The sequence below is a fragment of the Bombina bombina genome, chromosome 6 (assembly GCF_027579735.1).
Source record: "Bombina bombina isolate aBomBom1 chromosome 6, aBomBom1.pri, whole genome shotgun sequence".
Lineage (NCBI taxonomy): Eukaryota > Metazoa > Chordata > Amphibia > Anura > Bombinatoridae > Bombina > Bombina bombina.
The window spans coordinates 1,074,087,843-1,074,107,214 of record NC_069504.1 but is presented as its reverse complement, the minus strand read 5'-3'; the positions used below and the strand labels follow the sequence as shown (position 1 = coordinate 1,074,107,214).

Sequence of the window (19,372 nt, the reverse complement as noted above, 5' to 3'; positions counted from 1 at the left end):
TTGTTTTTGTCAATTTTTTAAGGGATATGAAACCCAATTTTTTTTTCCATGATTGAGACAGAGAATGCAATTTTAAGCAGCTTTCTAGTATACTCCTATTATCAATTTTTCTTCGTTCTCTTGGTATCTTTATTTGAAAAGCAGGAATGTAAGCTTAGGTGTTGGCCAATCAGCAAGCTCTATCCAGGGTGCTGAACCAAAAATAGGCTGACTCCTAAGGTTACGCTTCTGCTTTTCAAATAAAGATACCAAGAGAACGAAGAAATTTGATAATAGGAGTAAAATAGAAAGTTGCTTAAAATCGCATGCTCTATTTGAATCATGAAAGATAAAATGTGTGTTTTATATCCCTTTAAGGATATCGTTTAGATTATACTTCACTATACTGTTTTCTTTTTGCATTGTACATGTTAAACAGATTGCACCTGTTTGAATATTGACTTATAACAAATATATTGTCACATTTGTTGTATACAAGTTTTGATATAATGAATGACTTGACATGGCGAGGGCTCTATTTGAGCAGTACTTTTTTAGACCCCCTGCTTCTAAATATGTAAATGAAAACAAGAACAGCACAAATTTCTATGATGTGCCAAGCTTCTACGCTGTGGTTTTTGTTAAGTCCCAAGTGCCTAGGATGCCAGACAAACCATTCATCCACATTGATCTAATGTGGCAGGAACTGAGTCATTCTTCAAAGGCAGCGTGATATTCAGGCTCCTCTGTGGGTCTCCTGCTTGTTTTCTTCATGCAGGTTATCTATGCATATTTCAGTGCTTCATGTGCTTGAAATCTTAGGACCCTGCAGTATAAAAGGAAAATGCAAAGAAACAAAAATTAACAACAGCGGGGTACATTAGTAGCTTTCCTACTCCAAGCACATTTAGAGAGGACTGCAGCATATTTGTAGGTCAAGAGGGTAAAATGCCTTTCACTGGCAGTCACACATTTCTCAAGATGGAATACCTGTAGCAGGAAGAGAATATACCGTACGTCTAGGGTTGCTATGGGTCTGGCAGGGAATCGTACACCCTGGTATTTACAAATAGCTGTCCAGTATAATAGGACTGAAACACAAATAGAGACTTAATTTATTAAAGTGAAATGGAAGTCAAAATTAAATGTTTGTGATTTGCTTCTAGGGGTCAATTTATCAAGCTCCGTACGGAGCTTGATGCAGCTTGTTTCCGGCGAACCTTCAGGCTCTCCGGAAACAGAAGTTATGAAGCAGTGGTCTAAAGACCGCTGCTCCATAACTTCTCCGACTGCTCTGAGGTGGCGGACAGAAATCAACCCGATCGTATTCGATTGCCACCCCCTTCTAGATTGGCCGCAAATCTGCAGGGGGCGGTATTGCACCAGCAGTTCACAAGAAATGCTGGTGCAATGATAAATGCAGACAGCGTATGCTGTCAGCATTTATCGATGTGCAGCGGACATGATACGCTACATCGTATCATGTCCGCTTGCACTATAATAAATGGACACCCTAGTATCCCTTGGTATCCTTTGCTAAAAAAGTAACTCAGGTAGGCTCAGGAGATATTTTGAGGGGACAGCAAATTTACAGTTATACAGGCTGTACACTCATTACTTTACATTGTAGCAAAGTGTCATTGCTTCAGTGTTGTCACATGAAAAGATATGATAAAATATTTACAAAAATGTGAGGGGTGTACTCACTTTTGTGAGATACTGTGTATATTTGTATATATCTATACCTATATATAATCATGTGTGTGTATGTATATATATATATATATATATATATATATATATATATATATTATTTTTTTTAACAAAGAAAACATCATATAAATATAGACAGATGTATTTATAAATAAATAGAAGATATTCTTGTATGTGAAGAGCATTGGAATGTGAAATATTTATATTTTTTTGTCGGGTTAGCGCACATGAGACTATACGATTGGGTTTGAGTAGGGTGTTGCGGTTTTTTTCCACTTTTTTTGTTCTCCATTTACTGCTATAGGGTAATATATGAACACACATGCGATAATGTTCGGCTTTTTACACACATCAAAATCAGTGAGAGAGTGAAAACAGTTTACTTTCAATACATAATAATTCATAATAAGAGTGCAACCCGACAGCGCTAATAGCTTACTTCTAGCGCAGTTAAACTTGAGCTGGAGCGTTAATTAGCACTCCACTTGTAATCTGGCCCCATGTGTTTAACCACTTTGTGTGGTTACACACATAAAGGGTTGCAGTAACGGGACGACAAACTGCTCTAGCATGTTGGAGAATTACAGATTTACAGTACAGATTCTGAGCAGGTGCAGTACTAATATGTCAAGGCGCATGCACATCATATACATAATAGCTTTTATCAGAAGCATTTTAGTGCTAAAAATATATCACAAAATATCCTCTGTTCAAAATCAAAATGTGCTTTTACACAGTTGCAATTGGACACCTATGTAATTATAAACCGTATATGATTATATAGACTTGGTGGTGGTGAATATTTACTGAATCCTCAGCAACACTTCTATGAGATCTCCAGAATCACTTGTACTGTTGCAACATTAACTAGTTTATTATGAGCATGTTTTTAGTTATCTCCTCTTTACATGTATTCAGTGTGTTAGTTTTGCTTGTGACTTTGATAAAGGGAGGTTGTTACTCTTAAAAGACTTTCTCTTACATTTTATGTCACTTCAATAAAAAATATATAACTACACTCATTTACAATTGCTTTTGTTCTGAGAACTGGCATTCTTCAAGTGTCAGTAATGATAAACAAATTAAAATGCAGATCTGCTTTATTCTTTGTAATAACATACCAAATACATTATACTTTTTAATAAAAATACATTTATTTCAATCACATTATAAAACATTCATTATATTACATTTGATTGCATCTACTTGAAGTAGGTTTTTGCTGCAAGCGGTCCAATCCATTAGAAATCTGGCACCTACCCATTTTTCCAACCTCTAAAGTTTGCTCATGAGCATTGCCGTCTGTTTACATTGGTGCGTGTGTGGTTTCCTTGCATGCACTGGGCAGACAGAGTGAAAGGAGCACTCCACTTTGTAATATTATCGTGCGCTGGTATTACAAGTAAATTGCAATGCGAACGTGAGCTCGCGTTCGCATTGCGAGGAAGCATTGCGCTCACAAGAGCATGCTTCCATAGGCTCCTATGTTAACCTCGGTCTGATGACAGCCTCGCGCAGTGAAGGGGGTATGTTGCACAGCAATGGGCAACATTTTTAAATATATATGTACTAGTCCTACAGCCCGTTCACACGGGCCATTTTTTGCAGTACAGCAGTCCCACCCCTTGCTCTCTCTCTCCCCCTCTCTTTTGTGCTCTCTCCCCTTCTCTTTTGCGTTCTCTCCCCCTCTCTTTTGCGCTCTCTCTCGCTCCACCTCTCTTTTACTCTCTCTCCCCCCCTCTTTTGCTCCCTCTCTCCCCCTCTCTTTTGCTTTCTCTCTCCCCTTCTCTTTTGCTCTTTCCCCCTCTCTTTTGCTCTCTCTCTCCCCCCTCTCTTTTGCGTTCTCTCTTTTGTGCTCTCAGTCTCCCCCTCTCTTTTGCACGCTCTCTCCCCCTCTCTTTTGCTCTCTCTCTCCCTCTCTCTTTTGCGCTCTCTCTCCCCCTCTCTCTATTGCTCTCTCCCCCTCTCTATTGCTCTCTCTTCCCCTCTCTATTGCTCTCTCTCCCCCCTCTCTTTTTCTCTCTCTCCCCCTCCTATTGCTCTCTCCCCCCTCTCTTTTTCTCTCCCTCTCTCTCTCTCTCTCTCTCTCTCTCTCTCTCTCCCCCCTCTCTTTTTCTCTCTCTCCCAACTCTCTTTTTCTCTCTCCCCCTCTCTTTTTCTCTCTCTTCCCCTCTCTTTTTCTCTCTCTCCCCCTCTCTTTTTCTCTCTCTTCCCCCAACCACGCCCACTTTCCCAGCAACAGCATGTCAGGTAAATCCAAGTGTGTTTGTCCTTGTGCTGTCTCTACTGCGCATTACAGCTTCGGACAAACACACTTGGCCTTTTATATAATAGGATATGAATATATACATATATATTTTTGTGTTAATATATATATATATTGCGGGTAAAGTCAGATATTGGGTAATCCTAGCATTACCCAGGTAAGGTTAGGATTACCCAAGCAACTGTGGGTAAAGCTCAATGTAAGATCTTAAATCCTCTCAGACTAATCGAGTCACTGCATCAAACATATATACGATGCACTGTAATTCCACCATCTTCATTATCTTTTTTGCCTCTGCCTGGGGAGTTAAAGGGGGCGAAGCCCCCTTGTAAACCTCATTCCCCAAGGTTGACTTGGGGTGGATGCCAGAGGATCGGTGAAGCAAAAATAAAAATAAATGGTGTAGATGGGGGAATTATAGTACATCGGGCTTTACCCACAGTCGCTTAGATAATCCAGCATTACCCAGATTTCTGACTTTACCCGGAACATATACACATACTAACACATAAATATATATGTATATACACATATTAGCACATAAATATATATGTATATATACACATATTAGCACATAAATATATATGTATATACACATATTAGCACATAAATATATATGTATATACACATATTAGCACATAAATATATATGTATATACACATATTAACACATAAATATATATGTATATACACATATTAGCACATAAATATATATGTATATACACATATTAGCACATAAATATATATGTATATACACATTAACACATACATATATATGTATATACACATATTAACACATAAATATATATGTATATACACATATTAGCACATAAATATATATGTATATACACATAATAGCACATAAATATATATGTATATACACATATTAACACATAAATATATATGTATATACACATATTAACACATAAATATATATGTATATACACATACTAACACATAAATATATATGTATATACGCATACTAACACATAAATATATATACACATATAAACACATAAATATACTGTATATGTATATACACATACTAACACATAAATATATATGTATATACACATACTAACACATAAATATATACAGGGAGTGCAGAATTATTAGGCAAATGAGTATTTTGACCACATCATCCTCTTTATGCATGTTGTCTTACTCCAAGCTGTATAGGCTCGAAAGCCTACTACCAATTAAGCATATTAGGTGATGTGCATCTCTGTAATGAGAAGGGGTGTGGTCTAATGACATCAACACCCTATATCAGGTGTGCATAATTATTAGGCAACTTCCTTTCCTTTGGCAAAATGGGTCAAAAGAAGGACTTGACAGGCTCAGAAAAGTAAAAAATAGTGAGATATCTTGCAGAGGGATGCAGCACTCTTAAAATTGCAAAGCTTCTGAAGCGTGATCATCGAACAATCAAGCGTTTCATTCAAAATAGTCAACAGGGTCGCAAGAAGCGCGTGGAAAAACCAAGGCGCAAAATAACTGCCCATGAACTGAGAAAAGTCAAGCGTGCAGCTGCCAAGATGCCACTTGCCACCAGTTTGGCCATATTTCAGAGCTGCAACATCACTGGATTGTCCAAAAGCACAAGGTGTGCAATACTCCGAGACATGACCAAGGTAAGAAAGGCTGAAAGACGACCACCACTGAACAAGACACACAAGCTGAAACGTCAAGACTGGGCCAAGAAATATCTCAAGACTGATTTTTCTAAGGTTTTATGGACTGATGAAATGAGAGTGAGTCTTGATGGGCCAGATGTATGGGCCCGTGGCTGGATTGGTAAAGGGCAGAGAGCTCCAGTCCGACTCAGACGCCAGCAAGGTGGAGGTGGAGTACTGGTTTGGGCTGGTATCATCAAAGATGAGCTTGTGGGGCCTTTTCGGGTTGAGGATGTAGTCAAGCTCAACTCCCAGTCCTACTGCCAGTTTCTGGAAGACACCTTCTTCAAGCAGTGGTACAGGAAGAAGTCTGCATCCTTCAAGAAAAACATGATTTTCATGCAGGACAATGCTCCATCACACGCGTCCAAGTACTCCACAGCGTGGCTGGCAAGAAAGGGTATAAAAGAAGAAAATCTAATGACATGGCCTCCTTGTTCACCTGATCTGAACCCCATTGAGAACCTGTGGTCCATCATCAAATGTGAGATTTACAAGGAGGGAAAACAGTACACGTCTCTGAACAGTGTCTGGGAGGCTGTGGTTGCTGCTGCACGCAATGTTGATGGTGAACAGATCAAAACACTGACAGAATCCATGGATGGCAGGCTTTTGAGTGTCCTTGCAAAGAAAGGTGGCTATATTGGTCACTGATTTGTTTTTGTTTTGTTTTTGAATGTCAGAAATGTATATTTGTGAATGTTGAGATGTTATATTGGTTTCACTGGTAAAAATAAATAATTGAAATGGGTATATATTTGTTTTTTGTTAAGTTGCCTAATAATTATGCACAGTAATAGTCACCTGCACACACAGATATACCCCTAAAATAGCTATAACTAAAAACTACTTCCAAAACTATTCAGCTTTGATATTAATGAGTTTTTTGGGTTCATTGAGAACATGGTTGTTGTTCAATAATAAAATTAATCCTCAAAAATACAACTTGCCTAATAATTCTGCACTCCCTGTATGTATATACGCATACTAACACATAAATATATATGTATATACACATATTAGCACATAAATATATATGTATATACACATATTAGCACATAAATATACATGTATACACACATATTAACACATAAATATATATGTATATACACATACTAACACATAAATATATATGTATATACACATATTAGCACATAAATATATATGTATATACACATATAAACACATAAATATATATGTATATACACATACTAACACATAAATATATATGTATATACACATATAAACACATAAATATATATGTATATACACATACTAACACATAAATATATATGTATATACACATACTAACACATAAATATATATGTATATACGCATACTAACACATAAATATATATGTATATACGCATACTAACACATAAATATATATGTATATACACACATATTAACACATAAATATATCTGTATATACACATATTAACACATTAAAATATATGTATATACACATACTAACACATAAATATATATGTATATACACATATTAACACATAAATATATATGTATATACACATACTAACACATAAATATATATGTATATACACATACTAACACATAAATATATATGTATATACACATATTAGCACATAAATATATATGTATATACACATACTAACACATAAATATATATGTATATACACATACTAACACATAAATATATATGTATATACACATATTAACACATAAATATATATGTATATACACATACTAACACATAAATATATATGTATATACACATACTAACACATAAATATATATGTATATACACATATAAGCACATAAATATATATGTATATGCTTATATTAACACATAAATATATATGTATATACACATATTAACACATAAATATATATGTATATACACATATTAGCACATAAATATATATGTATATACACATACTAACACATAAATATATATGTATATACACATACTAACACATAAATATATATGTATATACACATATTAACACATAAATATATATGTATATACACATACTAACACATAAATATATATGTATATACACATACTAACACATAAATATATATGTATATACACATATTAGCACATAAATATATATGTATATGCTTATATTAACACATAAATATATATGTATATACACATATTAACACATAAATATATATGTATATACACATACTAACACATAAATATATATGTATATACACATACTAACACATAAATATATATGTATATACACATATTAGCACATAAATATATATGTATATGCTTATATTAACACATAAATATATATGTATATACACATACTAACACATAAATATATATGTATATACACATACTAACACATAAATATATATGTATATACACATATTAGCACATAAATATATATGTATATACACATACTAACACATAAATATATATGTATATACACATACTAACACATAAATATATATGTATATACACATATTAACACATAAATATATATGTATATACACATACTAACACATAAATATATATGTATATACACATACTAACACATAAATATATATGTATATACACATATTAGCACATAAATATATATGTATATGCTTATATTAACACATAAATATATATGTATATACACATATTAACACATAAATATATATGTATATACACATACTAACACATAAATATATATGTATATACACATACTAACACATAAATATATATGTATATACACATATTAGCACATAAATATATATGTATATGCTTATATTAACACATAAATATATATGTATATACACATACTAACACATAAATATATATGTATATACACATACTAACACATAAATATATATGTATATACACATATTAGCACATAAATATATATGTATATGCTTATATTAACACATAAATATATATGTATATACACATATTAACACATAAATATATATGTATATACACATATTAGCACATAAATATATATGTATATATACACATATTAACACATAAATATATATGTATATACACATATTAGCACATAAATATATATGTATATACGCATACTAACACATAAATATATATGTATATATACACATATTAACACATAAATATATATGTATATACACATATTAACACATAAATATATATGTATATATACACATATTAACACATAAATATATATGTATATACACATATTAACACATAAATATATATGTATATACACATTAGCACATAAATATATATGTATATACACATATTAACACATAAATATATATGTATATACACATATTAACACATAAATATATATGTATATACACATATTAGCACATAAATATATATGTATATACACATATTAGCACATAAATATATATGTATATACGCATATATTTACATATTTACAGGGAACACACAGTTCACATAGACCGTAATGTAAAGACACTTTTCAGTTGCGTTTTTTTATTTTATTTTTTAACACCCCACTTCCACCAACTTTAAAGGCCCAAAACTGCTTAGTGAAGTTTTTTATTAAAAAAAAATGCTAGATTTTTTTTAATATAAAAAAACTATAATGCCCCCTATTTTGGAGCATTTTGGGCACTTTTAAAAAATGAACCAGAGATCAGATCTCTGGTTAATTTTCTGAGCTCTAATTGCTACCGCGAGCTTGCGGTAGCAATAACCAGCCACTTGTAATGGCTGGTTAATTATCGCACTCCTGCAAACGGGCAATAATTTAGCACTCTACTTGCAATCATGATATTTTATCCAATAACAATCCAAATTCAAGGACATTTACAGTATAACTCTATAGTTACTGTATATTTTCTTTTGAAATTACACAATAATTCCTAAAGGTTTTTGAATGGAGAGAGCATCATCATGAGATTTGTCAGTTTAAATTCTAGCTTGTTTATATAGCTGAGAATTATGGGCTTTGTTCTCTTGTTACCAGTAATACAAAATAATGAAACGCTGGGTACTATTTTATATAATTTAGTGCTCAGCTGGATTATTTGAGCTTGAAACCCTTGAATTTTGTAGGATATTTCTAGTCATAGGCTGTTGAAAAAAGTAATAAAAAAAAAAAAAGCAAAAACCGGGACAATTACATGAGACAAATGCTTGTGCTTGTCTGAGACGTGTTATGGAATGCAGACATATGTAGCACCACAGTGAAACAGATTTTTCTTACGTCATTTTTTCTTCTGTTTGTTATTTTTATTCTTGCATCTAAAAAATTGTAACTTTTCTCTCCAAGGTTTTTGCACATTTATAACCACGGCCCCATGGAGTAGTGACAAGTAACTCCAACTCACAGATGTCCAATGTTATTCTGACAGTAGGATATGTTCTTTAATATTTTATCAGAAAATGTAACTATACAACAAAAATGTGTCAGAGGAAGTGGAACAAGTATTTGTTATGGTATAGCACAATCTATTTTACTAATCAAAAAATAATGGAAGCATTTCCAATACTAAAAAAAATAAATCATTATCATATACGACTTTTCTGCTAGTTCTGCCCTTGATTTAGACATGATTAAGGGCTGACTTTGTCTAAAGGTCATATTAAGGGATAAGTACTTTAATATTGCAATGAAACTTTTTAAATTGGAAATGGTTCTGTTTTTTTCATGATCTAGGTAAGGAACAGAAGTTTGAAGGGATACCAAACCCAATTATTTTCTTTAATGATTCGGATAGAGCATGCAATTTTAAGAAGTAACTGTCTAATTTACTTCTATTATCAATTTTTCTTTGTTCTCCTGCTATCTTTATTTAAAAAGCAGGAATGTAAAGCTGAGGCGCCGGCCCATTTAGGATAGAGCTTGTTTATTGGTGGCTTTATGGGTCGGCTTTTAAGCTTTACATTCCTGCTTTTTAAATAAAGATAGCAGGAGAACGAAGAAAAATTGATATTAGAAGCAAATTAGAAAGTTGCTTAAAATTGCATGCTGTATCTGAATCACTAAAGACAAAATTTTTTTGTATATCATTAAGACCATATACTAAACGGTACGTGTAACCTGCCCCACAAGGGCTCCAGAGCAACTTATGCTGCTTAGTACATGGAGCCCAAAGGGCCCAATATTCTAAAGCTCTCTGGTCGATAATCTGCCGAGTCGGTAGTTTTGCAAGGTCCCTCAAAGGAATTTTAGAAAAGGCAAATGTTATCTTGAGAGCTGTTTATCTCACTGTGCAGGATTATGGATGAAGAAGAGACATATATACAATACAAAATAACTGTTACAAATTGTTTTCTCTCCATGCTGGTGAGATTTTGATCATCCAGCACAAAAAGAGGTCAAAATACTACTTACAGTTAAGGACAAAATAATCCAGTTCTGTTTTTGTTTTTTGAGAAAGCAAGATGCTTACTGCACACGTACCAGCATAGATCTAGAGGCTTCTGGCACTGGAGGTGAAGGGAACCTGTGGGTTTCCTATCACAGAGCTGTGATAGGAAAGATGGGACCGCAGGTATGTGGTGGGTGGAATTGGTCAGAGCTAAATTGGGACAGTCCCTGGTTTCTCTCTGGAAAGCAGTATCCAGCGATGATCTCTTGCATAGGCAAGGAGGGGTGGTCAACATTACCAGTTAATTCAAACAGTTCCACTCTGATTGGCAGGCGTTGTAGCCTCTTCCATTGGCTGCAAACAGGCAGTACTAAATCACATAGGGCCAGATTACAAATTAAAAGCGATATTTGCGCTCATCCTAGTAATACCAGCGCAAGCAAATGTATATACACATATTAACACATAAATATATATTTGTATAAGCATATACAGATATATCCCCATAGACTGAATTATAAAGACATGTCACATCCGCCACTTTTAACCCCTTATAACTGTTTTTAGCAGTGGGAGATATTTAGAAAATTAACCAGAGATCTGATCTCTGTTTCATTTTCTGAGCGCTAGTTAGCTTGTAATGGCTGGTTATTTATTTTGTGTAAACAGGTGAATTGGCCCGTTTGCGGGCGTGCAATAAATGAGCACTCCACTTGTAATTTAGCCCATAGTGTATTAAGATGGATGAGATGTGTAGAACAGCATGGGAAAACGCATGAGATCTGATTCACACACAAGACTAAAAATGATGTGTAAACGTGTAACAGAGACATAAAACATGCAGTTCACCTAGCAATGTGCATGGACAGTGCAATCTCAACAACTTACCCCGGACAGAAAATGTACAGAAATAAAGAGGTTATTTGTGGTTGTGGTTGTGGATACTGTACTGTACAACAGATCTAATGCTTTGTGGGAAGGTAGCAATAAAGAATTAAGTAAAATATTAGTATTAGCCAGATGCGTTTTTTCAAGTTTGGAAAAACAAGTAAATGCAAATGATACAATTTCAGTGAGCATCGCAGGAAGATAACTGAAATAGCTGACATTTATATCCATCTGTTGTTCCTTGGAACCTATGCTGTTCATCTGTAAAGAATAAGCACATTCTAGTCTAGTCATTTTCCATAAAAATTATGTGATTAAAGAGACAGTATACACCAATTTTCCTATAACTGCATGTAATAGACACTACTATAAAGAAAGATATGCACAGATACTGATCCAAAAATCCAGTATAAAACCTTTTTAAAACGTGCTTAGAAGCTCCCAGTTTAGCACTGTTGATGAGGTTAGGCTGGGACACCCAGTAAAATGGGCTGGGTAAACAAAAAGATCAGACACTCCCCCCTTCCCTGCATATGAAAAGACAGATTAGACACAGGAGCCTGCAGGAATCTGTAAACGCTTGTATACATCTGACACTGTGGGGCTTGGTTAGGAGTCTAAAAATCAGCACAATGTTCTTAAAAAAATAAGCAAAACTAAACATTTTTATAAAAACACTCCCAGGTGGGCTATATAAATTGATCATCTACAAAACATTTATGCAAAGACAAATCTAGTGTACAATGTTTCTTTAAAGGGACACTAAACACAAACTTTTTCATTTACTCCTATTATCAATTTTTCTTTGTTCTCTTGCTATCTTTATTTAGAAAGCAGAAATGTGATGCTTAGGAGCTGGCCCATTTTTGGTTGAGAACCTGGGTTATGCTTGCTTATTGGTGGGTGAATGTCAGCCTCCAATAAGCAAGCACTATCCATGGTGCAGAACCTAAAATGGGCTGGCTGCTAAGATTTGCATTCATGATTTTCAAATAAAGATTGCAAGAGAATGAAGACAAATGGATCATAGGAGTAAATTAGGAAGTTGCTTAAAATTGCATGGTCTATCTGAATCATGAAAACAAGTTGGGTTCAGTGTCCCTTTAAGTTGCAGCCAAGGCATCAGCCTGGGGTTATTTTTATTGATACAAGCACTTGTTTGGCCAGTCATGAGTTGCAGCTTTGGAATCCACTGCCTTGTTTTGTGTTATCAGATAATACATAGGGATGTTCATACCCTTTTATTAAACAAAAGCCAACATTAATCTTTCATGAGTTATAGACCATGCATTTAAAAACAAAATCTAATTTTCTTATATTTTCAGTTTTACTTATGTGTTTAATTTGTTATCCTTTGTTGAATAGCATATTCAAGTAGGAATGTGCCTTTGTTTTAAGCATTATATGCAGCTGTATTTGCAGTGGTATACATTGTTTAAAACACTGCTACCATATAGTGCTCAAGACACGTGTCCACTCTGAGCCTACCTAAATATGCTGTTCATCTGAGGATACTACAGAATACAAATAAATTTGAAGATAGAAGTAAAGTTTTTAAAATTGTATGTGCTATTTAAATCATGATATTTTGCTCATACCACTTGCACATTCTGGTTGTGACCTCATTAGGCTCTAGAATGTGAAAGAGACACAGGTACCTAAGTAACCAGTGCTCAGCCTCATCGAGCATTGTCAAATTTACTTCTCATGGTATTCTTTGTTGAAGAGATATCTATGTATGTGAACATTTCTGGCCCAGTAAATGGCAGGAAAAACTCCTGCCATCTACTGTTCTTGTATAGCAGTTATAAAACTGCTGCCATATATTGCTCCAATCATGTGCTCACTCCCACACCTTCCTACCTTATTTTCAACAAAGGATATTAAGAGAACATAGTAATTTTGATAATATAAGTGAATTGGAAAGTTTTATAATAAATTTGCCTTCTATCTTAAGCATCAAAGAGATTTTGTTTTGTTTAATGTCCCTTAAAAGGTGTGGAACAACTTTCCAATTTACTTTTGTTATCAAATTCCATTTGTTCTTTTTTATTTTATTTGTATTTTATGTATTTATAATCCAACAGTGTAGACAAAGTAAACAATTCACATTTGAAATTTTGATGCACCTTGCAGGGTGTCTTGAATAAGTCTGAACAAATAAATAAAGAAATATTTGTTACAATATACAGAAACAATGTAAATTACCCAGGTCCTTCTTGAACCGTATTATAAATACAATGCAAGTCAGACAAATACTTGTTTGCTAATAATACAAAGAGAGAAGAAAAAAAAAAGATGAGAGCTCTGAATTATATGTATAGATATAAATATACACTGTTGGGGTATTTTGAATTAAAATAAAATTAAATAAAACAAAACAGAAACAAAACCCTTCCCTCCCTCCGTGCCTCTCTAACTTAGTTACATAGCATTTGTCTTAAGCCTATTTATCTATTAAATGTAGGTAATTTGTTCCTTTCAATAGCAAATTCAATATATTCTGTACCCTTAAATGGGGAGAGTAGGATCTCTATAGAACATGATATGATCATTTTATCCCATTTACTGAAAAAACGTTTAATTTGAGGTTCTTAATTTACGGAAACATCCATTTGTTCTATTATTAATTGGTTCAATAGTTTCTAGAGGAACTCAGTAAAATTAGGGGTTTTGTTAGATTTCCGATATTTCAATATCAACAGTCTTCCCACTAGGATTACAGAGTTATATAGGTGTGTATTTATTGTAGTCTTTTCTTTTTGGTCATCAACCAGAAAAAACACAAATCTGTCCCTTATTTGAGATGTGGTTTGAGTAATTTTATTAAGCCAATAATTTACTTTATGACAGAATTTCTGTATCTTAGGACAACGGCAAAAGCAATGGTACAGATCTGCATTTAAAGCATGGCATTTATAGCAGTGGCCTCTGGATTTGTCCCATCTGGCCCTAACATTGGGTGTGATATAAATTTTATTTATTAACTTAGTGTGGGATTCCCTCCAAGAGGAGTATATTGTAGCCTCATCTACCAACTTAAAACTTTTTCAAATAATTTCTGTTGGCACTTGCCAGGATGTTGGTGTCTTTTGAATATGTTCTTGCCCCAAAGTATGAGAGTAAGAGAGATGGAGCGATTACCAGTTAAAATAGCTTGAAAACAGGGTCTAAAATTGACCAAGCTTTCCCTTCAGCCGTATCTACATCCAATTCCCCCCAAAAGTGCTGTGCCTGGAGAAATTCAAACTTGTTTCAACTCAGAGAACACTTTGCATCTCTTTGACTCTTTGGCCTCTAGTTATCAAGCCGTCAACCTCAAATACGCTGGAATTCCGCAGCGTATTTGTGGCGAGGCTGAATCGCCTAAGTTATCAAGCCCTGCTGCCCGGCAAAAGTAGAATTTTGTGACGTAAGCTACGATCCGCCGGACTCAGTCCGACACAGATCGATTCTTACGTCACTCCAGATGTTCCGAAACACAAGTTCGGCACAATCTGACTACTTTTGCTAGTTATCAAAAAACTAGCAGGTACGCTCGGCACTTTTCCGGCCCAGCGTACCTGGTTTTCAATCCGCCGCTTTGGAGGCGGCAGATCCCATAAGAATCAATGGGAGTCTGACCATAGCGAAAGTTCATGTTCGCTGCTGCCCGACATCCCATTGATTCCTATGGGAGATGTCTGCACCTAACACCCTAACATGTACCCCGAGTCTAAACACCCCTAATCTGTCCCCCCTTACACCGCTGCAACTAAATAAATGTATTACCCCCTAAACCGCCGCTCCCGGAGCCCACCGCCACTCTAATAAACTGATTACCCCCTAAACCGCCGCTCCCGGACCCCGCCGCAACTATAATAAATATGTTAACCCCTAAACCGCCGCTCCCGGACCCCGTCACAACTATAATAAATATGTTAACCCCTAAACCGCCGCTCCCGGACCCCGCCGCCACCTACATAATACCTATTAACCCGTATCCTGCCCCCCTACACCGCCGCCACTATAATAAATGTATTAACCCCCTATCCTGCCCCCCCTACACCGCCGCCACTATAAAAAAATTATTAACCCCTAAACCTAAGTCTAACCCTAACACCCCCCTAACTTAAATATTAATTAAATACATCTAAATATTATAACACTTATTAACTAAATTAATCCTATTTAAAACTAAATACTTAACTTTAAAATAAACCCTAATATAGCTACAATATAAATAATAATTATATTGTAGCTATCTTAGGATTTATTTTTATTTTACAGGAAAATTTCAATTTATTTTAACAAGGTATAATAGCTATTAAATATTTATTAACTGTTTAATAGCTACCTAGTTAAAATAAATACAAATTTACCTGTAAAATAAAAACTAACCTAAGTTACAATTACACCTATCACTACACTATCATTAAATAAATTATTCCTTTTTAAAACTAAATACTTACCTGTAAAATAAACCCTAAGATAGCTACAATGTAATTAATAATTACATTGTAGCTATTTTAGGATTTATATTTATTTTACAGGTGACTTTTAATTTATTTTAGCTAGTTAGAATAGTTATTAAATAGCTATTAACTATTTAATAACTACCTAGCTAAAAGAAATACAAAATTACCTGTAAAATAAATCCTAACCTAAGTTACAATTAAACCTAACACTACACTCTCATTAAATTAATTAAATAAATTAGCTACAAATAACTACAATTAAATACAATTAAATAAACTAAAGTACAAAAAATAAAAAAAATAAGTTACAAACATTTCAAAAATATTACAACAATTTTAAGCTACTTACAGCCCCCTAATAAAATAACAAAGCCCCCCAAAATAAAAAAATGCCCTACCCTATTCTACATTAAAACGTTAACAGCTCTATTACCTTACCAGCCCTTAAAAGAGCCTTTTGCGGGGCATGCCCCAAAGAAATCAGCTCTTTTGCCAGTAAAATAAAAATACAACCCCCCCAACATTAAAACCCACCACCCACACACCCCTACTCTAACCCAAACCCCCCTTAAATAAACCTAACACTACCCCCTGAAGATCATCCTACCTTTAGCCGTCTTCAGCCAGCTGACCACCGATGGAACAGAAGAGGACATCCGCAGCGGCCTAAGTCATCATCCAAGGGGCGCTGAAGAAGTCTTCCATCCGATTGAAGTCATCATCCAGGCGGCGTCTTCAATCTTCATCCATCCGGAGCGGAGCTGAGCCATCTTCAGACGAGCCAACGCGGAGCCATCTTCTTCCACCGACGACTTCCCGACGAATGACGGTTCCTTTAAGTGACGTCATCCAAGATGGCGTCCCTCGAATTCAGATTGGCTGATAGGATTCTATCAGCCAATCGGAATTAAGGTAGGAAAAATCTGATTGGCTGATTTAATCCGCCAATCACATTGAGCTCGCATTCTATTGGCTGTTCCGATCAGCCAATAGAATGCGAGCTCAATCTGATTCTCTGATTGGATCAGCCAATCGGATTGAACTTCAATCTGATTGGCTGATTAAAGATTTTTTTTATTTAAAGGTCATAGGTTATATCATACTCTTATAAATTAATCATATTTTATTACAAAAACACTAATTTTCAGTCTTTTAATGCCTTGCTGTTATCCCACGCACATATATACAAATGTGCCTTTCTTTCCTTGCACCTAATGATAAGTAGCAGCGTCATTGTGCCATAACAATATTCCCACAGATGAATGGCTTTTTGCTTGATGGAATTCAAGCACATATTTTTATTTGTCCCAGTTGACATCAAGGTTTTACGGCCAAGGAGCTTAGATAATATCCCATTTAGTGTTCATTTCTCCAGTGTACCATCTGCCAGCATAAAATGACAAATCTGGCCATCCGTGGCTCAGGTTAATTTTTTATTACCCTTGTTTGCTTTAGGTGCCCTCCACTGTCACCTTCAAATACACAATATGCTTTAAATAGAGGTTTGTGTAAAATACTTGTTTTTTTTTTTTTTACATATTGTTTATATATATGTGTGTGTGTGTAATACTTTATGTGCTTGTTGTGTGTACATTTATTGTAGTCCTAACACTTTACTTCAGTTCTCCAGTAGCATTAACATTTTTAGCGCTGTATTGATGTATTAATTGATTGATCTAGTAATTCTTTTTAACCATGGACTGCCTGCAGGGTGCACTCTCAGCATTGCTGGGCCAGTATTGCTAATATTTTTGTGATCCACTTGTAATCTATGCCTACATGTATTACGGTTTTACAAACATTGCTACTATGTAGTGCTCAAGACACATGCACACCCCTGAGCTTGTCTAGATATGCTCTCCTTGAAAGGAGATAATTTTCAACAATGTATACAAAGAAAAAGAAGTACATTTGACAAAAGAAGTAAATTGGCTAGGGAGTATTCCTATGCCTTAAGCTCTCTTTCTCTCTTTCTCTCCTCTCTCTCTTTCTCTCCTCTCTCTCTTCTCTGTCCTCTCTCTCTTCTCTGTCCTCTATCTCCTCTCTCTCCTCACTCTCTCTCCTCTGTCCTCTATCTCATCTCCTCTCTCTCCTCTCCATCTCCTTTCTCTATCTCCTCTCCTCTCTCTACCTCCTCTCTCTCCTCTTTCTCTCTCCTCTCTCTCCTCTTTCTCCTCTTTCTCTCCTCTCTCTCTCTCTCCTTCCATCTCTCATTTCTCCTCTCTTTCTCCTCTCTCTCCCCTCCTCTGTTTCTACATTGTTAAAAATATGTGAACAAAACACTACAAGCTCTTCATAAATCATTATAATAAAGTTATATTTAGTACTAAAGTGAAAATAATCTTTAGCTATTTTAGCAACCTTTGACATAGTTATTTTTTTAAGGCTTTTATTTATTTATTCTTTTTCATGATGATATTCCAGTCCATTACAAATATTTTCTTGCATTACTTAAGCTACCAGAGTTGTGTATGTGATACCTTCCAACCATCGCAGATCTTGCCTGATTGTCATTAGTTGGGAGGGCTGTCCGATGTCGATTCCTGTAGCTTCAGCTGTCTGGACAAATGCTCTCATTTCCATGTTTTACCTCTGGCTCCTTCCACAACAATCCTGAATCTGACAAAACCTGCCTTCGACGTGCCCACCCACAATGGTTTATCCCAGAGTTGATCAACTTTGGCACTCCAAAGGTTTCCCATGATGCTCAAGCTCTCTATGCTGGCTGAGCATCAGCTATCTGAGTATCATGGGAAATGTAGTTCCAAGACCTCTGGTGTGAAAAAGTTGATCACCCCTGATCTAGTCCCTTCTGTCACAACTTCCAAACACAGATTGCCCACAAGTCCCCCTCATCTCCCTGCCCTGGAAATGTTGGGTGGTATTTTATATAACGAGAAATCAGGATTGCCTACACTTTGACTGGGTAAGAACAAGAAAAACTTTAAGAAAACCGTTTTTTTCTCAGCATTTTTGGGTTGCGGTTTTCACATGGTTTTCCACACATTTAGGCCTAGTTTCCGTTGAGGTATTAAAGTTTGGAAACTGATGGTCACATAAAAAATTTGCATAGACTTTAATGTAGATAAATGTTCCACAATTTACCACACCAATGGG

At 34.9% G+C, this 19,372-nt stretch overlaps 1 protein-coding gene across 2 annotated transcripts in view; it reads left to right on the top strand.

Moving 5' to 3' along the window:
- LARGE1 (LARGE xylosyl- and glucuronyltransferase 1) overlaps positions 1–19,372 on the top strand; it is a 1,302,608-nt gene that overhangs the window by 112,318 nt on the left and 1,170,918 nt on the right. The window lies entirely within an intron of this gene.